This window comes from Oncorhynchus masou, chromosome 12 (genome assembly GCF_036934945.1).
Source record: "Oncorhynchus masou masou isolate Uvic2021 chromosome 12, UVic_Omas_1.1, whole genome shotgun sequence".
Lineage (NCBI taxonomy): Eukaryota > Metazoa > Chordata > Actinopteri > Salmoniformes > Salmonidae > Oncorhynchus > Oncorhynchus masou.
Genome location: NC_088223.1, coordinates 35534208 through 35559726, shown reverse-complemented (window position 1 = coordinate 35559726; position 25519 = coordinate 35534208). Strand labels below are relative to the sequence as shown.

The 25519-nt window shown below is 42.6% G+C and overlaps 1 pseudogene; it reads left to right on the top strand.

Annotated features, from left to right (window-relative positions):
• Window positions 1-424: 424 nt before the first annotated feature.
• LOC135549934 (protein MTSS 1-like) overlaps window positions 425-25519 on the top strand; it is a 56636-nt pseudogene continuing 31541 nt past the window's right edge.

Here is a 25519-nt window from a genome sequence, read left to right as displayed (position 1 = left end):
AAATGTAAGCAAGGTTAAAATTATTATGTTTTAGTCAAATATTATATCTATCGGTGTTTATTGCGGTCAATTTGCAGTCTACAAATTATTTGTAATTATGTTCTGGCACCTGAACATCCGCTGAAGAAAAAATAGGGCACGACTTAATCTACTGTATTTCATGAACCCTGATGTACACAGGCCTACTATGCGTTTATGACATGTGAAATCTAAATCTCACATGACATCTATGGATTACTGACTGTATTAGATGTGATATAAAACATATATACTGTTTAGTTTTTTCCACACCCTTTGTATTTTATTATGATCCACTCACCACCATGCATGGAAGTACAGTAGCCTAGTAGACTGCTAGCCTCAAAAGGAGGGGCGACGCGGACGCGCGCCCAAGTTTCGCATGCTCACGCGCATGGGTAAAACACTTGCAATTCGTATGTCAGCTGTGGCAAGAAACTTCATGAACCCTCGAATATGCCGTGATAATCCTCGAATTGTTTTCGTTTTTGTCTCACGTTTTTCAACACCTGGTGTTTTCTCTGAGTTCATATTTTTATTATTCTTTCAGTATGGTCTTAAACGCAAAAACATGGAATTTATCTCTGTGTGGAAACTAACGTGGGGTTTATATCTCATCGCTGTTTTGCTTTCCATCGTTCGGGAGTGCGGCATACAGGATACTGCAGCAAGTCTTTGAAAGGATATTTGCCATTAAAAGAGACTTGACCATTGAGTTTCTTTTTCAGTCAGTATTGGAGAACAGAAAACACATTTTCACTACAGTTTTGGCAAGATAAACAGTCCATACAGTGCTGAAAATGGAGACTGTCATTGAAAGAGAATGCAGTGCACTCGGAGGACTTTTTCAAACAGTGATAGGCGACATGAAGGTAACACCTTGGGGACTAATTCATGAATTGTGTATTTTAATATTTATTTAGGCTTCGTAGGGTATTGTTTGTCTTTTTTATGTTCTATAGAATAATACGTTTTGTTATGGCAGTACGTGCCCTTATATGTTGACACCTACTGTAATCGGTGTGACATTGACTGTGATAGATAAATGGCATGCAATTACATTTGATGTTGCAGATAACCATATAAATTCAAAGAGTGTCAGTCTGGGAAATTATTGTGTACAGCCTAGGATGCATGCTTTGCTAATTGTACATTTAGGCTAGCTATTAAATTGCGCTCACTGAGGGACTGCATAGAATATAGGTCCGTCCGCATGGTGGGTGTGTTCTGATTCATTGACATTGAGCGGGTGCATATAAACGGCTAAATGATCCAGGACATGGATTAGAATAGAACGCTCTAATCCACGCCAAGCAAGTAGCAGAAAATGCATGTCCTACGAAGGTTTGTTTCCCCTTGACTCTTGTTCTGGGGAAAGCAAGAAAATATGTATCACTGTTGAGATCAGGAACTAATTTAGGCTACGCACCTCTTTTATTTAGCTTCCTCATAAACTCAACAGTTAGAAATTAAATACGTAATATTTTTGTCACAATGTCATCTCAGAAGAAAGCATGACAATTGGTATTTTCTATGCTTAGCCTATTAATCAGTGATAAAAATAAATAAATTAATGAGCAGATTGGCGATTGTGCACCCAGTCGAGTGCCTATTCACACCTGTTCCCACCTGTTCCTCTGATAACGGAATGCGGGGAAATGGTGGCAGATGACTTCAAAAGGGTGTGAACTGTGAAGTTTTGCTGAGTACAACAGAGAGCCACCATTTGGGTTTGTGGTAGAAACATGTTTGATGTAGGATAATAGAGTTTTAGATTGGGAATCCAACCAACTGAAAACCATGATGTCCATGATCTGGTTTGAGACATTTTTGCAAAGCCATGTAATCAAGTCTGCTTAACAAAAAATTACTTCTGAGAAATTAAGGGCAGACCATTTGAGAAATAGGCTACTTTTGTAGATTTTGATGACAACAAATGTTTTTCAATTGTCTAACATTAGGCTGAAATACAGTGCATTCGGAAAGTATTCAGACCTTATTCTAAAATGGATTAAAGTCATGTTTTTCCTCATCAATCTACACACAATACCCATAATGACAAAGCAAAAACAGGTTTTTAGAATTTTTTTCAGATATATAAAAATACAAAACAGAAATACCTTATTTACATAAGTATTCAGACCCTTTGCTATGAGACTCGAAATTGAGCTCAGATGCATCCGGTTTCAATTGATCATCCTTGAGATATTTCTACAACTTGATTGGAGTCCACCTGTTGTAAATGTAATTGATTGGACAGGATTTGTAAAGGCACACACCTGTCTATATAAGGTCCCACATTTGACAGTGCATGTCAGAGCAAAGACCACGCCATGAGGTCAAAGGAATTGTCAGTAGAGCTTCGAGACAGGATTGTGCCGAGGCACAGATCTGTGGAAGGGTACCAAAAAATGTCTGCAGCCTTTAAGGTCCCCAAGGACACAGTGGCCTCCATCATTCTTAAATTTAAGAAGTTTGGAACCACCAAGACTCTTCCGAGAGATGGCCGCCCAGCCAAACTGAGCAAAAGGGAGAACCTTCCAGAAGGACAACCATCTCTGCAGCACTCCACCAATCAGGCCTTTATGGTAGATTGGCCAGACGGAAGCCACAGCCCAGTAAAAGGCACATGACAGACCACTTGGAGTTTGCCAAAAAGGACCTAAAGGACTCTCAGACCATGAGAAACAAGATTCTCTAGTCTGAATGAATCCCAGATGTAACTCTTTGGCCTGAATGCCAAGCGTCACGTCTGGAGGAAACCTGGCACCATCCCTACGGTAAAGCATGGTGGTGGCAGCATCATGCTGTGGGGATGTTTTTTAGCAGCAAGGACTGGGAGACTAGTCAGGATCGAGGCAAAGATGAACAAAGAAAATTAGAGAGAGAGCCTTGATGATACCTGCTCCAGAGCGCTCAGGACCTCAGACTGGAGTGAGGTTCACCTTCCAACAGGGCAACAACCCTAAGCACACAGCCAAGATGACGCAGGATTTGCTTTGGGACAAGTCTCTAAATGTCCTTGAGTGGCCCAGCCAGAGCCTGGACTTGAACCCAGTTTACCAAATGTATTTCTGAACACATCAATGATGTTGCTCTTGCTGCTGGTGATTCTCTGATCCACCTCTATGCAGACGACATCATTCTGTATACTTCTGGCCCCTCCTTGGACACTGTGTTTAACCTCCAGACAAGCTTCAATGCGATACAATTCTCCTTCCATGGCCTCCAACTGCTCTTAAACGCAAGTAAAACTAAATGCATGCTATTCAATCAATCACTGCCCGCACCTGCTCGCCTGTCCAGCATCACTACTTTGGACGGCTCTGACTTAGAATACGTGGACAACTACAAATACCTGGGTGTCTGGTTAGACTGTAAACTCTCCTTCCAGACTCACATTAAGCATCTCCAATCCAAAATTAAATCTAGAATCAGCTTCCTATATCGCAACAAAGCATCCTATATCGCAACAAAGCTGCCAAACATACCCTCGTAAAACTGACCGTCCTACCGATCTTTGATTTCGGTGATGTCATCTATAAAATAGCCTCCAACACTCTACTCAACAAACTGGATGCAGTCTATCACAGTGCCATCCGTTTTGTCACAAAGCCCCATACACTACCCACCATTGCGACCTGTACGCTCTCGTTGGTTGGCCCTCGCTTCATACTCGTCGCCAAACCCACTGGCTACAGGTTATCTACAAGTCTCTGCTAGGTAAAGCCCCGCCTTATCTCAGCTCACTGGTCACCATAGCAGCACCCACTCGTAGAACGCGCTCCAGCAGGTATATCTCACTGGTCACCCCAAAGCCAATTTCTCCTTTGGTCGTCTTTCCTTCCAGTTCTCTGCTGCCCATGACTGGAACGAACTGCAAAAATCTCTGAAGCTGGAGACTCACATCTCCCTCACTAGCTTTAAGCACCAGCTGTCAGAGCAGCTTACAGATCCCTGCACCTGTACATAGCCCATCTGTAAACAGCCCATCTATCTACCTACCTCATCCCCATACTGGTATTTATTTATTTATTTTAAACCTGAAAATAGGTGTGCAGCGACGTTCCCCATCCAACCTGACAGAGCTTGAGAGGATCTGAAGAGAAGAATGGGAGAAACTCCCCAAATACAGGTGTGCCAAGCTTGTAGCGTCATACCCAAGATGACTCAAGGCTGTAATCGCTGCCAAAGGTGCTTCAACAAAGTACAGAGTAAAGGGTCTGAATACTTATGCATTTTTTATATATTTGCTCTAATAAAATAAACTGTTTTTGCTTTGTCCTTATTGGGTATTGTGTGTAGATTGAGGGGGGAAAAAACAATTGAAACCATTTTAGAATAAGAATATGGAACAAAATGTGTAAAAAGTGAAGGTGTCTGAATACTTTTCCTTAATGCACTGTATGTTCATTCATGATAGCCTTATATAGCCATTTCAGACATGTTTCTCTGGACCTGTCTAATAAACCATTTTTGTAGGTGGAGGGCTTTTCCAAAGGGCACCATGAATTACACTCTTGTCTACTGGCGCATGTTTACATGTGTGGGTGGGGATTGTCTGTGTGCCTATATTTGCTTGCCAATATTTGTGCTTAAATTGAATCAGCGTGCTGGTTGGTGTGTGTGTGAGTGTTAATACATAATTTAGATACTGTTAACACATCTCTTTGTGTAAGCAGACATATTACCATTCATTTGGTAAACTGGAACCAATTTCCCATGCTTTTTCTGAGCTCCAAGCGTATTTTAAACAGTATAAAAACTGCAGTATGAATGACAAAAATCATGGAATTCAGTGCTAATTGAATAATGTCCGAATATAAAGGTTCTATAAAGTTTGACATTTATGTTTTATTCATGAGTTATATGAACATGGGCTGGTTTCTGGACACAAATTAAGCCTATTCCATGACTAAAATACATAAGCTACTCAATGGACAGTCTATTTTTAGTCTAGGACTAGATTTAAAACGTGTCTGGGAAACCAGCCCATAATATGATATGATACGATACAATATACTTTATTGTCCATTTACATGGAAATTTAGTTTTTTGATGTCAGCGTACAAATACACTTGCAAATACGTACATGCAGTATGGAAAACTAGAAAGTTAATACACAAGTCACACACGAAAATTTCCACATATTCAAAGTCTCTGCAGCGTACTGTCCAACCGTGCATTGGGTCAACATCTGTCCTATGTCCCACTGTTCAGCAGCCTGATGGAATGAAACTTGCCCTGCTCCTATTCTTACTGAACAGTGGGGACTCTTAATCTCCTTCCGGAGGGCAGCAGCTCAAAATGTTTTATTCTCTATTACCCATTCAGTGTATACATGTTTGAGCACCATTACATTATTAATCTGTTGGCTCGAGGTTGAAGGTAATGCTATTGAAAGCATTGGATGAAGGCTTACTTTAGTTTATTAATCAGTATTTGACGGGTCATCATAATCACTCTGGCTAAAATAATCCTCTCACTGAGGGGGGATGAAATTACTAGATGAACCATAGAACGGAAATGGATAGAAGAGATACAAAGCAGAGCTCTATGGTTTATGACCATACGTTGATGGATCCATGAGAAGTCTTGTTGAATATGGAGCCATGTTCTTTCTACCCATTTCTGAGATGAGCACCATGCATCAGAAGTGCCTGAATCAAAGCCTGATCTTTTTGTTTGCATGATTCATGCGTTTAAATTCACTGCGTTTATACAGTCATTGCATTGAATCTGAAATGTCATATGCAATGCTAAAATGATCTCTCAGTAGGAAATCAACACATACTGTAAAAGCCATATTAAGTGGGTGGCATGGTGAATTCATGCAGTACGTATGTCATGGTATTCCTCGCCCGGTGATGTAAATGATGTCGGCGGGTGCCAGGGAGATTGAAGTGCAGCGTCATTGCCTCCGTCCTGTTGTCACGGTAACCACAGTGGAGGGCTAGTGCTGTGGAGGAACAAAAGGGGCCCGAGTGGGGCGCACGTCACACGTATTACTCCTCTCCGGGGGGTTGGGCTCGGGCACTAATCAATCACTCAAGAAATATCACCTTGACAATGACAAGTCTGACGGTGTTCTATCTGGTTAACCCCACCGCCCCATAATCTGATTGTTTGGCCCCATTATCAACTCATGTTTGCTATCCTGTCCGATCACAGTAAAAAGGCCTATAGTAAGCATTACCTACTGTGTTTTCTATGTTTAAAACCGTAGGGTTGGGGGCAGTTATTTGAATAATTCAGAAAATGAATTGAAATGCTGATCTTGAATGTAAAATTCGCCATGTTCATGTATTACTCAAAGAGTGGAGGAAATTGAGCTGGAATTGAATTAACCCACCTAAGTGGTTTAACCCCTGTCGTCCTGTGCAGATCTCTTCATCAGTCATGGACACACATACGTGCGTGCGCACGCACGCACACACACCTAAGAAGACACTTGTGTTTGCCCACTCAGCGAGCATGTCACTTCCAGATAGAGGTCGTTCGTTACCTGTTGACCTCCACAGCCTTCCAGCTGTAGTGAGGCCTTGTTTACCTAGACCCAGACTGCCCTGGTGAGATGTTTTCTACATGGCCCCCCAGACCATAGCTGGCTAGTGACCGCTCTGGCCTTTAACAACCACAGCCCTGCATTTAGATGTTAGAGGCCTGGGAAGAGAGGACTATGCGCTTTAACCGGAGGCCAACAGGTCTTTAAACAGGCAGGCTAACCTACTGGCAACCTCTGTGATGATGAAAAACTAAGAGAAGCGTCTTGAAGGCTTTTTATGATGTTTGAAGTCTATTCCACTTTTTAGAACTTTTCAGTTTACAGTAGTTCAACTTTGCTCATGGTAGCCTACATTCTCAACGGAGATACCGCAATGCAGTACTAGGACTTTCAATTGAACCCAATTTGATCCTTACTGTATCATATGCATGTGGGCTATTGTTTACGTGGAGTGAGAGTGGGGTATACAATCTCAGTATGGGTCTATGGATTCACTTTATTGATCTCTCCCATTGTTGCTCTTTTATCTGAGATTTGATCAGATATGAGCTTGCGGACATGTTGCATTATAAGTATGTTTGTGTGTACACTTCATCCTCACACTTTCTCCTTTTATCTCCACAGAGCAGTTACCCAGTGTGGGATGACTTCATCAGCAAGGCCGGGAAGCTACAATCACAGCTCAGGTAAACAAACAAACAAACAAACACATACTGTGTGTCTCTATTTTTCCGAATACACACACACGCATGCACACATTTACCCAACCTCCTCATAAAAAACCCAATCCCTCTTCAAATGTTCTTCGTTATCTGTCTAGAAGATTGTCACACACACCCCGGCCTGGTCTTGTCTGTGTGTTTCTGGATCATTGGGCTTGGCACCGGCTTACAGTTGTGCACAGTCACAGCTGAAGGTCATGCGAGAGAAAAAATAAATTAACCTTTCATCAACTTAGATTAATGATCAAATCATAAAGTCATTATCTCGGCACGCTAGATCAGCGCAGCGCGCCAGAAGCTTTTATTACAACCCAGGGTTACACCGGGTTAACCCGCTGAAAAACGTCTCTACTTCGTCGTCCCGCTGAGGTGTTGTGGGAAAAAAGTGTTCCTGAGAAATCCTACCATTTACTCTCCACAGGTAGAGCAAAATATTACAAACAGTACATGCATTTTTCTAGTTGAATATTCTTAACCACATGGTACACTTTTATTTGTTATTTTACTAGGCAAGGCAGTACTGCACCATGCATGTACGTGCTTACGTGACACCCACCTCTGCAATCTAAAACAGTAGCAGTGCACCAATTGCATGTGAAAGGAAGTTAGTTCCGGTGTGCCAAAGGGCAGATGTCCAAACGCTCTGCAGTTCCAATTGTGTGCGATCTAGTCTGGGTGTTTTCCTAACATCGCTTTAAAGGAGAATTTAGCTTTTTTAAATGGCATCTTATAAAAGGGTCCAGACACTTTTTTTTAGCGATTCACTTCCTCATCCTCGTTGTGCAGTACGGGGGTTCTGAAAAAAGCATGAATAAATGCTACAAAAACACCCACATATGTCCTTTTTAGTTTCTCAAAAACGAGTGCCTGGACCCTTCTACAACTTGCCATTTTCATCAACAATTTTAATTGGGTGTAAATAAAACCTAAATGATTTTTTATGTACCTCATCTGAATGTAGAATATACAAGCCTACACTTTAGGTTACCGTGCTCTGCTTTAAATAACTAAGAATTGCATGCCTCCACTTAGCCTTGTGTTTTTCTGAGCTCAAATGAGTCATTACTTCATTAAGAATGAGAGAAAAGCAACCTTTCGATTGCACATTGTACAAAAGAGTACCATCCTGCAGCATGTGGCTCAGTTGCATTTCCTGAAATGATTTATGACATCAAATTGGATGATGATACCTTGCCTACCTACTGAATTCAATTTCAGCTTAGTTTCTTGTCAACAAAGGTCAGTCTCTACTTGATACAATTTCAAGGTCTGGAACAGACGATTTACAAATGGATTTGTTTCTCTGACTGCATGATAATCTCAAAATACAGAAATGCAAGAGCATAGAGGTAAAAAGGCCCCAACAATAATCTAGGTTAAATCTATCGTGACCCCTTTATCCACACTTTTGTACCCCCATGCAGTGTGGTTGCTTTTGGTTACCACCTAAGGGGGTTTGAAATTGTGTAAATATGGGGATGGTTGAAGGTTAACATTTTCATATTGTTGGATGGTGAATACTCATAAAAGGTAAAGCAAGAAAGGAGAATCTAGGTGGATTCAACCCCAGTCTTTCCCCTAGTTCATTTTCCAGGCGGGGCGCAAAGACCCCCAAAGCAACATCCGTCCCGCCATCCTGGCCCTCTGGCATCAAATTGTAAATTGAAACCAATAGAAACCCATACTCTTTTAGGTGTGTGGGGGAAGGACCCACCCCACCTATACAATTATAGGGGAAACACTGACCCAACCATGACCAGCCTACTAACCCTTTCCCTGAGCGTATGGGGCTACTAGTGAAGTGATTCAAATATGAGTGTTGTATGTTTGTTGGCCTATATTGTACATATGGTATGTTCTGCTGTCAATAACAATCAGAATGGTGACCAGCTGTGTCTATGTCATCTTCCAGGACGACAGTTGTCGCGGTAGCCGCCTTCCTGGACGCCTTTCAGAAAGTGGCTGATCTGGCAACCGGCAGCAGAGGTAAGCAGATGTGCCTCATAGCCGGGGGGCAATGAAGTGTGTGTGGTTTGGAGGGCGAATGGCAGTGAGGTATTGTGGGGGCTGCTTGTGATGCTAAGGACACGTGTTGCCAGAGGAAATCATGTTTTCTCCGTGTTGCTGTTGTAGTCTTTCATGTTCTATACATGAGTCTGGTTGTCTTGATCATTTAGAATGATTTCCAAAGATTCACATCACAAGATCCATGTCCCTCTTTAGCCAGCTCTCTACTTGGCCTTTCATTTGGACTTAAAAGAGCAGAGCCACTAAGAGTCATGCTCACTCACCCTCCTGTTAACCTCTTAACCTCTAACCTGACATGCTGGCAGACACTTGAACCCTGAGGCGTCCACATCATTGATGGATGCATGTACATTATATCAAGGTTTTGGAAACAGATGTGTACATACCCAGTATCCTAATACACTATGGAAGCGTTTTTGTCAACAAACAGCTAAATGTCAACATAACTGGAGCTGCCTTGTCATTTCTGAAGGCATGATACTACCTAACTGATGATGTGGTGAATATTTTGGCCATACACACTTTTATGTGGTAATAGTGAGCGTATTACATTTATGACAGGCTTACGAATGCTTTATGAATGTCTTCTTAAGGAGTAGCCTCGCTCACTTTCAACAATCTGAACTGTCAAGCTTCCATCAGCAGGAATGGTGGTTATAAGGTGGTTGACAGAGTGGTTGTAACATGCAGGAAGGGGTGGTTTGTGGCTAGGTCAGGGTTGGTCTGTCTGCCTGCCCACTACCAGAGCCCTGTCATGATCACTGACTGTCACAGTGAGAAAGCGAGCCACAATCAGGCAGTCACTCATCACTTAGCTAATTTAAGGGCCAGTAGGTCAGTGGAGCGTTGTCATGTAATGTGAAGGGTGTCACATTTTAAATTGGCGCCGAGAACTGTCATGTTCCCTCAAACACTTTAACTTTTTCCAGTGTAAACATGAGAAAATGGTACAAAAACACGACCGCACCTTCCTGGGCGGTTGAACCGCGAACTGTGGTTGTCGTCTCTTCTGTGACGGTGCAGGTTTGTTTTGAGACCACTTTTATGTGTTGATACTGAGCGCCTCAAGAGAGGGTTTACAGTTGAAGTCGACAGAGAGTGCATGTCCTGAATAGAATGGACATCCTTTGGAGACTTTTGTCACTTTAAGTGGTAAGGTGGGATACACGACAATGGACAGAGTGAAGTGTGAATGGTGACCTCCTTTTCCACTCCTCTCCTCCTTTTTCCCCCTCCTTTCTCTGTCAGAGCCCAGGCTGTTTCAATAACATGTAGACAGACTCATACCCGCAGCGATTAGTAAAGTTTTAGGCCATAACAAAGGAAATACATTGGCCGTTAATATCAATATGTAAAAGAAATCATTTCATTATTAAAACCCCTCTGATTCTTCTGTAATATGATCTCATCCCTTCCGATCCAAATACATGCTTTTCAATACCTCACTCACTTTATTCAGTCCTATAATGTTTATTGGTTCTGGCTGCCATAGTTTTAGTTTAATCCTACATAAGCTACATAACCCTATTTATACATGTCCACGTATTTATATCCTCTACTGTGTATTATCACAGCCAGTCAGTCAGACGCTCACAAGTCAAAAGCCACAGTTGGAGGCCTTTCAACACAAAGGATGAAAGGTCAACATCTGACAATACCTTTCAACTGTGTAGGTGTACGGGGATATCAACCCAGCGCAGGGAGGAGTCACAGCGGAAATAGCCAGCAGTAATGAATAAAGCATTTTCTTATACGGAGCACCTCAATCCAGTTTGTCTATGTGATTTCTTTCAAAACTCATTTTTTAATAGGCTATTGTAAGTCTATTGTGTAGTATTGCCTAGGAGAGAGATTCTGAACTGGTGGCTCAGAAAAAGGGTTTGAACGTGTCACGGTTGTCTGAGTAAAGAAATGACATAAACTAGGTAGGACGTGTGTAGGAATGTAACTTACGTTTTTAAAATCATTTCATCTCTGAACAATTTCTCTTCAATCACAGTATTTTCAAAATAGAGCTATTGTATTAGCAGCTCTGTTTTGGGTGATTTTGTGGTCTTTGTGGTTTATTAACGTTCTTCGTCAAGAATATGGGCAAAATTGTATTATTGACAATGAGAGGTGGGGATGTTGTTCCCTTGTCATATAATACCAATAGAGCATAAAGAATAGTTTTCCAGATTGCATTTAGGCGATTCTTTTTCGCGATGCGAACTTTGGGTCGCGACTGAGACAACCTGGTTCAATTTGGGTCCCGAGGCAAAACCAGTGGAGAACCACTGGCCTAGGAGAGTAGGTTGAAGAATGAGATTGTCTGCCACAGCGTAGTCCAAATGTGTAGTCGGCATGTGTATGTTTACAGATGTCTTTGTTGTGCGATAGGTCCGTCTTTGCTCCATGTCAACAGGCATTGTCATATGGACATGAAAACGTCATTATGGCAGGTTCCATAGATGCGTCACACTGCACCGTGATTAACCATTGGCTGTCTTTGTGTGCAAGTCCCTAGACGGGGGAGATAGACTGAGTGTAGGGAGGGCCATTTCTCAATCTAAAGTGGAGTACACCTAAAATAGCAGAGCCTTGCCCTCCTTCTTTTTTATTACTCGGTCTGACTGCCTGGGTGTGGTGTGAGACAGGCCATATTATGACCACGTACGGTCAGGGTGGTGACCGCGGTCAGGGCCCAACACAACGTCCAGTCACGGCTTTGTTGATGGGACACACAGGGCCACTAATGTTTGTCTTCTTTGTGCCCTTTGTTTGTGCCTTATGCGTCTTACATGGTCATTTGCTCCAATGCGTGTTACCTATTATCCACTTATGCAGTCACACAGCCTTTGAGTAACTATAAGGTTCCTAAAGGATAGGCCTACAATTGTCAGTGCCCAGCCCAGATGGTCTAAACTACCAGTTTAAACAGTCACACTACTCAAGTCCACACCTCTATCCTTTATCCTTTATCCAGGATGAACACTCCTTTAGTAAGCTACGCTATGCCCCAAACTCATTTTCATATCTATCTGCGTCTCAGAGGCCGTCACGAGCGGGTGGCCATATCTGCTTGGCTCCTGTCCTGTCCATCCACACAGCAGCTAGTCACAGCCAGACCGGTGCTCATGGCAACAAGTATGGAAATCAGGAGGGCTGGTCCCACCTCTGGAGCCATGCTGCAGGAGTACTTAGCTGCTCAGCAGTGGGATGCAGCATAAGCAATAGAAGTAGACCATTATGAAGTGTAGTGTATGACATAAGTGTGTTATGACACCTGACATAGGACTTTGTTTATGTTGATGAGCCCTTCAGTGTGATGGAAATGTGATTTCAATTTCCAATGGATCTGAACACCAATGTTTGTGGAGGTGATGATTTCTTGCACCAGATCATGTAATAAGCCCTTTGTGTTATTTAATGGACATTTGGCACTCAAATCGAATACTAAGTGCACCATAGAACTAGAAGTTATAGAACAGTCATCACTTCCAAAAGCAAGTATTAAACATATGTTTGCTACTCTAACACACTCACATTTGAAATTTCAGTTTGCATGCAACAAGCATTCAACAGCTAAATCTATCCTACTTCCTCTGACGCAGCACTGCTAATGCCTTTATATGAAAATCTGGAGACACAGTCATTCTGCCTGCTCTATTTCTATATCCACCTATTTGCTATGTACTGTGTGGGTGTGGTTGCCATGGCTCCCCACTGCCAGGAAGGATTCCTTTCTTGAAAGGCTCGGGGTGTTGTGGCAGCAGCCGCGCCAGATGTCAGCAACCATTCTGTGTTGCCTTTGAGAGGTTTAGATCATGCAGGTAAAAAGGCTAGCCTGGTCCCAGATCTGTTTCTGCTGCCTTGACAGCTCATACATGTGAAAAAGACTAGGAGTGGCCAAGACAGCACAAAGACAGTGGCGTAGCGCAGTTTCGCATGGCTCCCTGCAAGGTCCGAGCAAGGCCCCCCATGGGGCAGAGAAAAAACTGTGAAGTATTATAGATTATTTTATGCTATTTTACACATTTTGCCCTGAGGCTGAGAGAAAATGTTGCTGTTTTAGAGCTTAGAGGTCCTTGAAAGATGGAACAATCTCAAATTTTCCTACACAAATATTAGTCTTAGTATTACCAAAATGTTAAATTATATATTTTGATAGCTTATACTTTGGTCTATCACACCATGTAAAGGAACAACCTCCTAATTATTATACATTTTTCATCAAACGCAACTAACTGGATTTTTGTCAACTCCGGCAGACACCATGAAAGTCATTTCATTTTGACAATAATGGTCCAACAAGTGTTTAAAGGTCTTGATTGTTTAATTCTAAAATGAGATGATTGAAATAAGTAATAGAAATCTCCAAACATACTTCTATTTTGTAGTACTCTTAAATGTTCCAGGGCTAGTTACATTTAGAACATAAAACAACATTTATAAAGCAAACATTATCCCTTAGGTCTAGCATAGCAAATCGTTTAAGCATATGTTGCAGGACAGTGGTTACAATATTTTGAGTCTATCGGAGTTGACAACAGATACGGAAAACAGACATTTTTTACTCCAAAAATAAAAGTTCAATACAAACATCTGTAAAATATGGGAAATTATTCACCAATTATTCATTTGAAAATCCCCAATAAAAACTACCATTTTATCACATCTTTCAGCACTCTGACGGAGTTGACGTTAGACAAGAATCTGACAGAGTTTATGTTTTAGGGAGACAAAAATGTCTGTTTTCTTCTTCATTCAAGTGGTATACACAGTAGCAGTTGAATTGCTTTGTGGCTCTAAAACGTAATTAAAAGTAACATATCTTAACCAAAATTAATATTCTATCAGGCAGACAGTTTAGGATTGTGACCATGGTGATTTCAAAATTGTTTGTTTAAATCTATCAAAGCTAGAGAACTTTACAGACCATGAGTGGTCTTGTTGCACTACATGTAATGAGGACATGAATAAGGGGTCTTTATGGTATAGTTGACCCTGCTCATTCCTGATTCATTTAGGATTTTAGACAAATCTGACAGACTTGACCAAATCTCGGGACACATATTTTAGGAATCACAGTTTTGAGAAATATTATTTCAAGTCACAGAGGGCTATCGCAAGAAACTACATAAAATCATTTTCAGTTAATATCCATTATTGCCACTTTTTAGAATTTTAGTGAGAGAGGTGAAAAGGTTTGATGATTCACTAAGATATGTACTGTATGATGGGGGGTGTGGAGAAATTACTGTTGCAGCAGGACTTGCATCAACGTCACATGCAGTGGTTAAATTTGAAGGGAATGGAGTTCCACCTCCTTAGGTTTAGAGACAACCGTCAAAAATGGTAATTGAAAAACAAGGCCTACTGAGAATATGAAAATGTGAATATCCACATCAAACCATATGCTAGGCCCTAATTGATGATTGTAAAATGTACTACAACATACATAAAACCTTCAGACAGATGATATGTAGTCATTATGTAGATTAATTGGTGGACCACAGTTTCAACACCGGCCCATAAGCTGATTTGATGTGGCCGGCCAAGGCCTTTTTGTTTATGTCCCCTGGAGGACATGCAAGTGGGCAGATCACCGGAGGGTGCACAGTGAGTGGTCCCCATACAGACAGAAGGACAGGCATGCCAGTCAGTACGAAAGGCCTTGGTGTCATCAACAGTACAGATGGACTCCTTTGGCAGCTTCTGCTTTTATGATTTCATCTCTGCAAAAGAGAGAGATCAAATTCACTGCATTGCGAAAGACAAAGCATTGTTATCTCAAGAGATTTTCATTGCAAATGTTCACTGTAAAGGGGTAGATTTGTTGAATTGTTTGTGCTAGTGCAAAGGTAGAACCAATTATTTTCCAAAGGGTTAATCAAAGGGTTTACGATAATATCAAAGGCTTACTAAGGGAATGCCGGAGACCTAAAGGTAAAATGTAAGTAGAGGCAACCTCATGTTTTAGCTTTGTGCTTTGTTTTTGTTCGATTTTTTTAGGCCCTTTTGAAAATATCAGTGCAAATTTTGACCAGGTAAATCACATACTAAACTTAGCAAAAAAAGAAACGTCCTCTCACTGTCAAGTGCGTTTATTTTCAGCAAACTTAACATGTGTAAATATTTGTATGAACATAACAAGATTCAACAACTGAGACATAAACTGAACAAGTTCCACAGACATGTGACGAACTGAAATGGAATAATGTGTCCCTGAACAAAGGGGGGTCAAAATCAAAAGTAACAGTCAGTATCTGGTGTGGCCACCAGCTGCATTAAGTACTGCAGTGCATCTCCTCCTCATAGACTGCACCAGATTTGCCAGGTCTTGCTGTGAGATGTTACCCCACTCTTCCACCAAGGCACCTGCAAGTTCCCGGACATTTCTAGGGGGAATGGCCCTAGCCCTCACCCTCCGATCCAACAGGTCCCAGATGTGCTCAATGGTATTGAGATCAGGGCTCTTCGTTGGCCATGGTAGAACACTGACATTCTTGTCGTGCAAGAAATCACGCACAGAATGAGCAGTATGGCTGGTGGCATTGTCATGCTGGAGGGTCATGTTAGGATGAGCCTGCAGGAAGGGTACCACTTGAGGGAGGAGGATGTCTTCCCTGTAACGCACAGCTTTGAGATTGCCTGCAATGACAACAAGCTCAGTCCGATGATGCTGTGACACACCGCCCCAGACCGTGACGGACCCTCCACCTCCAAATCGATTCCGCTCCAGAGTACCGTCCTCGGCGTAACACTCATTCCTTCGACGATAAATGCGAATCCGACCATCACCCCTGGTGAGACAAAACCGCGACTCGTCAGTGAAGAGCACATCTTGCCATTCCTGTCGGATGTGCCAATCCTGTGCAGGTGCTGTTACATGTGGTCTGCCACCGCGAGGACGATCAGCTGTCCCTCCTGTCTCCCTGTAGCACTGTCTTAGGCGTCTCACAGTACGGACATTGCAATTTATTGCCCTGGCCACATCTGCAGTCCTCATGCCTCCTTGCAGCATGCCTAAGGCATGTTCACGCAGAGGAGCAGGGACCCTGGGCATCTTTCTTTTGGTGTTTTTCAGAGTCAGTAGAAAGGCCTCTTTAGTGTCCTAAGTTTTCATAACTGTGACCTTAATTGCCTACCGTCTGATAACTGTTAGTGTCTTAAGGTGCATGTTCATTAATTGTTTATGGTTCATTGAACAAGCATGGGAAACAGTGTTTAAACCCTTTACAATGAAGATCTGTGAAGTTATTTGGATTTTTACTAATTATCTTTGAAAGAGTTTAGTAAATCACTTTTTGTTAATTAATTCAATTTTTGGGTTAGCTTTTGCTGAATCTACTTTCCTTAGTAGCTATGCCTGACAGTCTTACCTGGCAGTTTTGGCCACTGTCCAGTTTTAACAACATTCAACCTAGCAGCTCACCCTCAAAGTAAACTTCCCTGTAGTCCCTGCAGTCTCTCTTTCTAAGCCCATAGCTTCACCTCAAATCTTTGTAGCTCTATGAAGCTCTACTCCTGACCCACCCACCGCTACCCTGTGGGTGAGATCTACAGCAAAGGGTATGTTTCTTCCAAATAATTTTACATGAGTTGTTTGCCACAAGATCATAATTTATTCAATTAGAGAAACCTCAGTCGATTCCATTAGATAATTAAGTAATGGTTGAGGGATAAATCCTAGGCGTTGCACTCGACCTAAAAGTTTATTCTCCCTGCAGTTCACGGAAAAGTCGGTTTGTGGCAATGGTGTGGCCAGGTCTCTTCCTGTTACGTGCCTAAACTGCCCTATAGTGTCATGGCTGGCTCGTTCCCCCCTGAACCCATGTCCCATAATGTACTCTGGGAAACAGGAGACCACTATGTATCTACTCTACTCTCAACTCAGTGGCCACGTTCCAACAATCTCATATCCTCCTAACCTCATCTCTTCTTCTTCAGTGCCACTGATCTGAAAGGACTTCAAATGTCTCAAATGTCTCAAATGTCCTCCTACCCTTGTCTCCTTTCCTCTACTTCCACTGATCTGAAAGGACTTGTTTCAAATATCCTCCTTCCGTCTTCTCCCATCCTTCACACCTTCTGGTCTGAAAGGACTTCATATGGGAATGTATCAAGGCAAAATCAAATTCCATGCATTCACATGTCGGAGGCCACGAATGAAAGGACATGAGGAAAGGAAAGTCGAATGTGTTCCAATGTGTGTGGTCTGGCAGAGTTGATAGGGAAACAAGCCCCACCTGTCCCCCTCCATATAGATTATACTGGCATTAATTGAGTGTGTAATAATGTAAATACAGGCAGGCTGATGTGGTCTGTAGCATAGCAACAGCAGGCGGAGTTCCTGACGTCACTGGGCACTTGATCAACTGTCAGTATGTTTGGAGGGGAGGGAATGTGCTCTGCTTCTCTAGATGCATACATGAAATGCCTCCTGCAGATTCAGTGCTATGTGTGTGATGCAATTTACATGGTTGGCTAGGCTAGTAGAAGGATCTGAGGCATAAATGACAAGTATTCTCAGACTGCCTGTGATGTGTGAAGTGGTCAGTGGTAGCCTGTATGAAAGATAGAAGTGTTGACATAAACCCATAGCTTATGGCACCATATCATATACTGTAAGAAGGTGGTATAACGACTTCTCTCTCTCTCTCTCTCTCTCTCTCTCTCTCTCTCTCTCTCTCTCTCTCTCTCTCTCTCTCTCTCTCTCACACACACACACTTTCTCTCTCTCTCATCCATGCATGCATTTTGTTTAATCCAGTTGTTATCATTCAACACCCTCAATTGTGGCATTCTCAAACATTTTGCTATCTAATTCTGATGCATGCAGTGTGTGATAGCTGGGTAGCTGGCGAAGCACGCTCAATCGATGTAATAAAACAGTGACTGTCATTTTTTGTTACCAAGATGATCGTGGAAATAGCTAAATACCTGCATCCAACTATCCACGTTGCCCTTTCTCCTGTAGCGTGTTTGGCTATGTTCTCCCCCAGCTGACCGTACAGCCAGAGTACATGCTTGAATTATTAACTAGGATCGCCCAGCAGGTGAGTCTCTGTGTTCTTTCATGTACTTCACATCACCGCCACCCCCGTTTAATTAGTTATGAAGCCCTGCTCGCCTCTGCTCGTTAGTGTGAATCAAACAGCATAATTTACCGACCTTACGTCTGTTGATATCTACAATAAAAAATGTACTTACTATGAATGTGATGTGGTTGTCTCACTTAGCTATCTTCAGATAGAATAAGAGCATCTGGTAAATGACTAAAATGTAAATGTAAAAATGTTGGTCTGTTACCAAGGCCCAGTATAGCCCGATAGTTGTAGCCACAATGGAGTAGATGGTAGAAGTTGGTGATAGAACTGGTCCAGGGTCAGATATTGTATTTTGCTTCCTAATGGTTAAGGTTGGTGTAGGGGAATCTGATCTGTGGTTAGAGGTGTAGATGTATGAGGATCTCCATGGTAAAAACCTCCTAAGAATCAAATAAAAAATCAAATTTTATTTATCACATACACATGATTAGCAGATGTTATTGTGAGTGTAGTGAAATGCTTGTGCTTCTAGTTCCAACAGTGCAGTAATATGTAACAGCAATCTAACAATTCCACAACAACTAATACAGACAAATCTAAGTAAGGGGATGGAATAAGAATATATACATATAAAGATATGGATGAGAGATGACTGGGCGGCATAGGCAAGATGCAATAGATCGTATCGTATAAAATATATATATATATATATATATATATATATATATATATATATATATATATATATATATGAGTAATGCAAGATATGTAAACATTTATTAAAGTGGGATTATTAAAGTGACTAGTGATCCATTTATTAAAGTGCCAAATGATTTCAAGTCTGTGTGTAGGCAGCAGCCTCTCTGTGCTGGTGATGGCTGTTTCACAGTCTGATGGCCTTGAGATAGAAGCTGTTTTTCAGTCCCTCTGTCCCAGCATTGATGCACCTGTACTGACCTTGACTTCCGGATGGTAGCGGGGTGAACAGGCAGTGGCTCGGGTGGTTGTTGTCCTTGATGATATTTTTGGCCTTCCTGTGACATCTGGTGCTGTAGTTGTCCTGGAGGGCAGGTCATTTGTCCCCGGGGACGGGTTGTGCATACCGCACCACCCTCTGGAGAGCCTTGCGGTTGTGGGCAGTGCAGTTGCCATACCAGGCGGTGATACAGCCCAACAGGATGCTCTCAACTCTCTACAAGATCTTTCAATCGCCAAGGGCACTTGTCATTGTCATGAAATGTGAAGCCCACGTTATGAGATACTACTCTACTTGTTTATACACTATTGTCCATTGTCTGAAGCATGTCGTCAAAAACAAATCAGCAGTCGACTGGTGGAGTCCAACTGTGAGAGCCCACAGGGAGAAGAGATGCCAGGGAGAGTTTAGTGGTCACCAGGGGAGCAGAGCATCTAGTAAAGGTTGAACAGCTCTTCAATAATTCACACTCAATAATTCAATAATTCACACTTGGTTGTAACTTTTGAGTTGCGGGATTAAAAATAAAAAAGAATGTTGAATTTAGGTCAAAACAAAGTTGATAGGTCACTGATCTCTTGATCGACTCCCAGTTTCACCTATCTTTTTGCCAAAACATGTTGTCATTGAACATGAACCGGATGCTCGGCTAGCCAATGCTGGTAGCAACAGAAGTAGTCTTTGTGTGGAGTGTAAAAGAGAGCAGCTACCCTCTCCTACCTCAGAAACACTATGTTCCATTTAGAATATGTGGGATTCGAATCCCGCATTGTGACAGTTTACAGTAAACTCGGTAGTGTTTGTGTTAACTCTCACTGTGTACCTATTTCCATAAATGCACTGTTGTTGTCTCACATTAGCCTAAATATACAATGTTCCTAGAACACTGCAGCATAGCATTTTAAAATGAGAGTACCTCAGGAAGGGACACGGTTACTGTATGGAAGGGGGTAGGGTTGTCTGACAACCTTTTCTCAGTGCTTTGTTGCACACCACAGTTAGAATACATCCATCACTGCTTTTGTGGTACTTGGTGCACAAACAACACACACCTCGTCCGACACAATTTCCACAAACAGCGCCACTCACATGTTGGCAAGCCTTCAGGCAGCTAGCTAGAGAGAGCATGATTCTATAGATACTGCAGATTGCCCTAGATCCAATATATACTAGATAGATAGATCGCTATACTAGATGCTATCGTCAGATCAAAGCCACAGGTTAGGCAGCGGAGGCCCAAACATAGAGTGGCGCTTTGCCTGAAGCAGGCTCTGTGTGGTAAACATGATGGAACGGTAATATGAATCACAGTGTGCACATTCTGGGACAGTCAATGAAGACGTGTGCGTTAGTATTATATTAAGTGCTTTCTCTGGTTGCTGGGAATTCAGAAATCAGTTGAGTTACTTTGTATGCATTTAGTTTTCTTCTTTGATGGGACTACATATAGGGAAACATGTTCTATTGCTTCAGAAACACTGTAGTGGGATGAATTGGGTACTTCTAAAGAGGAGTAACTGAGTTCATTTGATCCTAGGAGTAGCCGTAACCTATCAGGGCGTAGATGTTGCACTGTCATACTCCCAATGTTCTTCATTTCCAAGTTTTATCCAATGTTTATTGAAGTGTTATAGAGCATGGCCTCAACAGGCTTCAACCATGCAGACCACGCACACTTTGGCTGTGGCCCAATTCTCTTAATAGACATAAAATAACTTGAATACAAAACACCCCTCTCTCTCTCTCTCTCTGGTCTGATATGATGAATTCATGGCTGGTTTGTTTAGTAGGTGTTTCGAGGCTAACCAGGGATCCAGAAGCCAGCCAGTCAGAAGAGTTCAGTCCCGCTCCGGAAATTGGGCCTCATTAAATCCATGCTACCCTGAGGGCACGATCACAATGCACGATCGACCCCGATGCGCTAGCCTGATATTTCCATATCAGACACACATGAGCACATGCATGTGTATGAGAAAAGACATGACGATAGGGCAGGAACTGATTAGGAATCTATCAGGGCTGAGTGAGAGTGAGTGAGCGCAAGCAAGCACACTGGATAGCAGGATGTGACCTACATCCTCCTCCATCCTGCTTCTCTGTCTAATTTCAAAGCCCCAACCGAATTTATGAAACAGACAGGATGATATCTTGCTGCACTAGAGGATGTAGGAGGGAACTAGGAGGACGAGGACAGTGCCACATTCAAAGGATCCTCTAATAGAACCGTTTCCATTGGGATCATTTTTGGTGTGAAACGAGTTGGCTGTTGTCTTCATTGTGTCGGAGGGCCTTTTAATTTCTACCTCTCTAAGAATTACCTCAATGTTTTTTTCAATAAATGAAAGCTAATTAAAGGCGAGTGGGGTACGGGAAGTGGTCCCGTCGGTAACGTTACCCCCACCGCCTCACTCGCGTTTCAAAGTGAATAAACACCAATTAACCGTCTACCCAAAATAAGCGTGCCACACACCAGCCCCTCGTATGGGGAGATAAGGTGGGTAACAAAGCGAGCGGCGCCTCACCAAATAACTATGCTAATCACAGCTGATTACGAAGGCTAGGTACAGTACAGTGGAATTGTCTAGGTTTTAAGAAGAACAACCTACGTTTTAAGCGCTCTCCTTTCTTACCTCCATTACTCCCTGGTCGTCAAGGTTGTAGACGCTTTATTTTGTCCTTCATTTCATCATGGCTCTGTTTTCTCCTGCCCATGAACTTTTACCTGACGATAGCTCAACATAGGCTTATCATCATAACGGTGTCCCTTCTTGTTCAGATTTGGCCTGGTTATGTGGGTAGGCCATAAAAGACTTGAGTAAAATGGGGATTAGGACCACATTTATTTTAGCCCTAGATTTCTTTCAGCCGCGGTCCGGGTCATCTCGCAACTAGGACTAGACGGTGTCACATTGTCGCTCATTAAATCCGGTGAATAATCCCAGACCCGGACCCAGATATGTGTGTCAAAGACTGAGGGATGAAAAGAAGAGAACTAGGCCTCTGTGGCAGGGGGCTGGAAGACGACAAATGGAGTGAGAACCAAATGAAGAGATTGAAGAGAGAGGTGTGTGTGTGTGTGTGTGTGTGTGTGTGTGTGTGTGTGTGTGTGTGTGTGTGATGGATACTCTGGGGCTTATTCTTTCAGCATTCAGCTGCAGTACACACACAGGAAACAGAGCCATGAGTGTAATGCCAATGGGTAGTAGTGACTGAGGCTGCCAGTGGAAAAGTGTTTTCCTTTCCTCACTGGTGGCTTTAGCTACAGATTACTGCTCCAATGAGGGAATTGATTTTGGTTAGAGACTACTGACAAGAACTGGGTCATATTCATCTGGCCATACCGTAGCAAAACATTTTTGCAACAGAAAACAAAACAAAAACTAGTCTTTCTTATTGGGCAAGTTCAGGTAGTCCCTCCCTGTTTCAGTCCATTTTCTTCTATTTGATGTGTAGTTAATACAACCCTGGAGTGGAATACAATGATGGGAGGGATGTACTGGATTAATACATAATGCTGTCTTGATTGTTTGACCTGCATAGTTATACTGCAATTAAGAAAAAGAAAACAGAATCCTGTCAAACTGAATGTTATTTGAAACCACACCCTAACTGCTGCACTAAACATCAGTTGAATTTCATATTATATTTCATATTAGTCCAACAGTCTTCCATGTGGCCTGCTTTGGTTTTCACAAGATGTGCCCTCAGTTTGTCTTAACCTCACAGTTTGCGAGACACTTTCTCTCTCCCAGTCGTCTCTTAGTAAATAGAGCCATCCTCAAAAGCCCTTATGAGGAAATACCAAGAGGCTGTGATGTCTCTTCGAACTCCTTGGCCCAGCCAGCCCTACCCGTCCTCTAGGGCTTTATGTCTGCCTGCATTCCTATAGCCGTCCTGTCTACCATCCCTACTCTCAGCTGTCAGTAAGTAGTCCAGTCTCCATGCCCCTCCCCCAGCCCCAGGCAGCTACAGGACCACCAGGTGCCAATGTACCTAATATAGAAGGGAGAGTCTTCTTCAATCTGATAGTCTGCACAGTTGCATAGAGACCAAAACCTGGGTTCAAATAGCCTAATATTTGTTTTCTTTTCAAATACGTTTAGGATTTGATTGAACCTGTTGGCAGGGTTTGCAATTTTGCACTTTTGGGACTAAGTACCATTGGTTCCCTTGTGCCAGGTGAGCTCAATCAAGCTCAGCTTAAAAGCTCAGCTTAAGTATATGAAAGAATATTTATATTATTTGAACCCAGGTCTGATACAGACTGCACTGCAGTCTATCTTGTAGAGTCTGCACAGTCATACAGACACCACCTGCTATGGTATGAAGGTTGACTGGACTCTACAGGGCTATAAACTGGGCTAATGGGGTGATAGGATGAGTGGGAGGGAAGGAGGTTAGGGGGTTCTTTGGGATCTTATTTAAAGAATCTTGGAGGAATGTGAAGACTGTACCCCCACCCTTGAAGCTGTTCGGAATGTGCGGTTCATTAGTTTCCGCCCTCACTGTCTTGATGAGGAACACCACGGGTTAAGATGACCTTGTCGGCTGTAACGAACTGACGTAACACCATCCAAGACTGTCAGAGGGATTTGATATTGACAGCTTTCAGATATTCCACCGTGTCATGATTGGACCTGGCCATCGTCTCTCAGCCAATCAGAGCTTCCTCAGCAGTAATTGTGACATGATCACAATTAGGTGTTTTTGTTGACTTCACAGGTTGTCACGACTGTTAGCATAGTGGTGTCGCTGGTGATTTTGCAGTAGAATTTGCTAACTTTAACCACAACCTTTTCCTCAAATGTGAGCTTCTTTTAGAAAAATAGTTCTGTTTAGCTAAAAACATCGGACCTTGGGTGACTTTTCTCTATTACAAGGCAGCGGCTTATACTCCTTACTTTCTTAATAAAGTTAATAAAATGTCAGATTTGGTGGAGGAAGGGATTAGTACCACATTGCTCTATCCATTTCCCTGGCTACAATAGGCCTCATGACAATTGCCTCGATTTAAAAAACAAAGCCAAAGCCCAGACACATAAAATCTAAAAGAGTTAGCTTCATGGTGGTGCACTGAATGAAACCACTGCCACGTTGTACCATCCTCATCATTTCCATTGTAAGCATGGGGTCTATGGCTCCGTCTGGCCCCATCTCTCAGCCTCGGCCATGTTCTCATCTGCTCCAATTCCTCGTCCCAGTTCTCTGCCACCGCTATAGTCCCCTGCGGCGCTGTGGCTGGGATGGCGCTAGCACTAGCGTAGCGTCACACGTTAACACAGGCTAACACAGAGGGACAGGGACAGTTCCGCCTGCCTTCCCAGACTCCCGTCTTATGAAAGGGCCATTGTAGGACACTGCTGTATCTAAGCAGATATATAGGCAGTGTTGTGTTTCACGATCAAGAAAAGCTGGGTTGTTGGTAGCTTAAATATGGTGCTCAGCCGAGCTAGGGTTAATTTAGTCTCAGTTTCAGTTTCCCTCCCATCAGGGCCTTCCCACGTTTACACCGACAACAATCCATTCAAAACAAACCACAGACAAAACAAAGTCTACACGACTGTTTCTCATCTCCAGTTTGTATTTTCCTCCCTGAGTGGGCGTCTGACTACCAGTAGCAGTGTGGTGAGTCTTCATGCCTGCGGTCTGTGCTTGTTTGCGGCCCTGCCTTGCCCATCCCAGGCCACACACACACACACACTCCACACCACAGCATCCTTGAGAGACACCACACATTCCTCATGCCCTGTCACGTTGTGTGAGCGTCAGTGGGAGAGGGAAAGAACAGCTCCGTCCCTGTTAGCCACTCAGGAGGAGGCTGATGCACTGAAATATAGAGGCAGGTGGTTGAATGGGCTTTCAGAGTAACCTAAGGAAATACACAGCAGATAGAACAACATTCGAAATAGCTAGAAGAAGAATGTGCCGTAAAGCATCACTCTCTGATTGTCCCACTGATCTTGATATAGTAGTCAGTGACATACTATGTAGATTTTGTTCAATTATTTTTTATTTTTTCCCTCACATTACCACCCATCCCCTAATTGTAGTAAACTAATGGACAATAACACTTAGGCTTCTACTTCCAGCTATACATACTATATATATTTTACGGACACAATGCCTTTTACAATAGTTATCTTTTGTTTGTTTTTAATCCCATTCTTCAGCTACCCTCAACCCCTCCCATCTATCTCCTGAAGACCGTCTAGTTTTGATTTGTCATATATTTGTAACT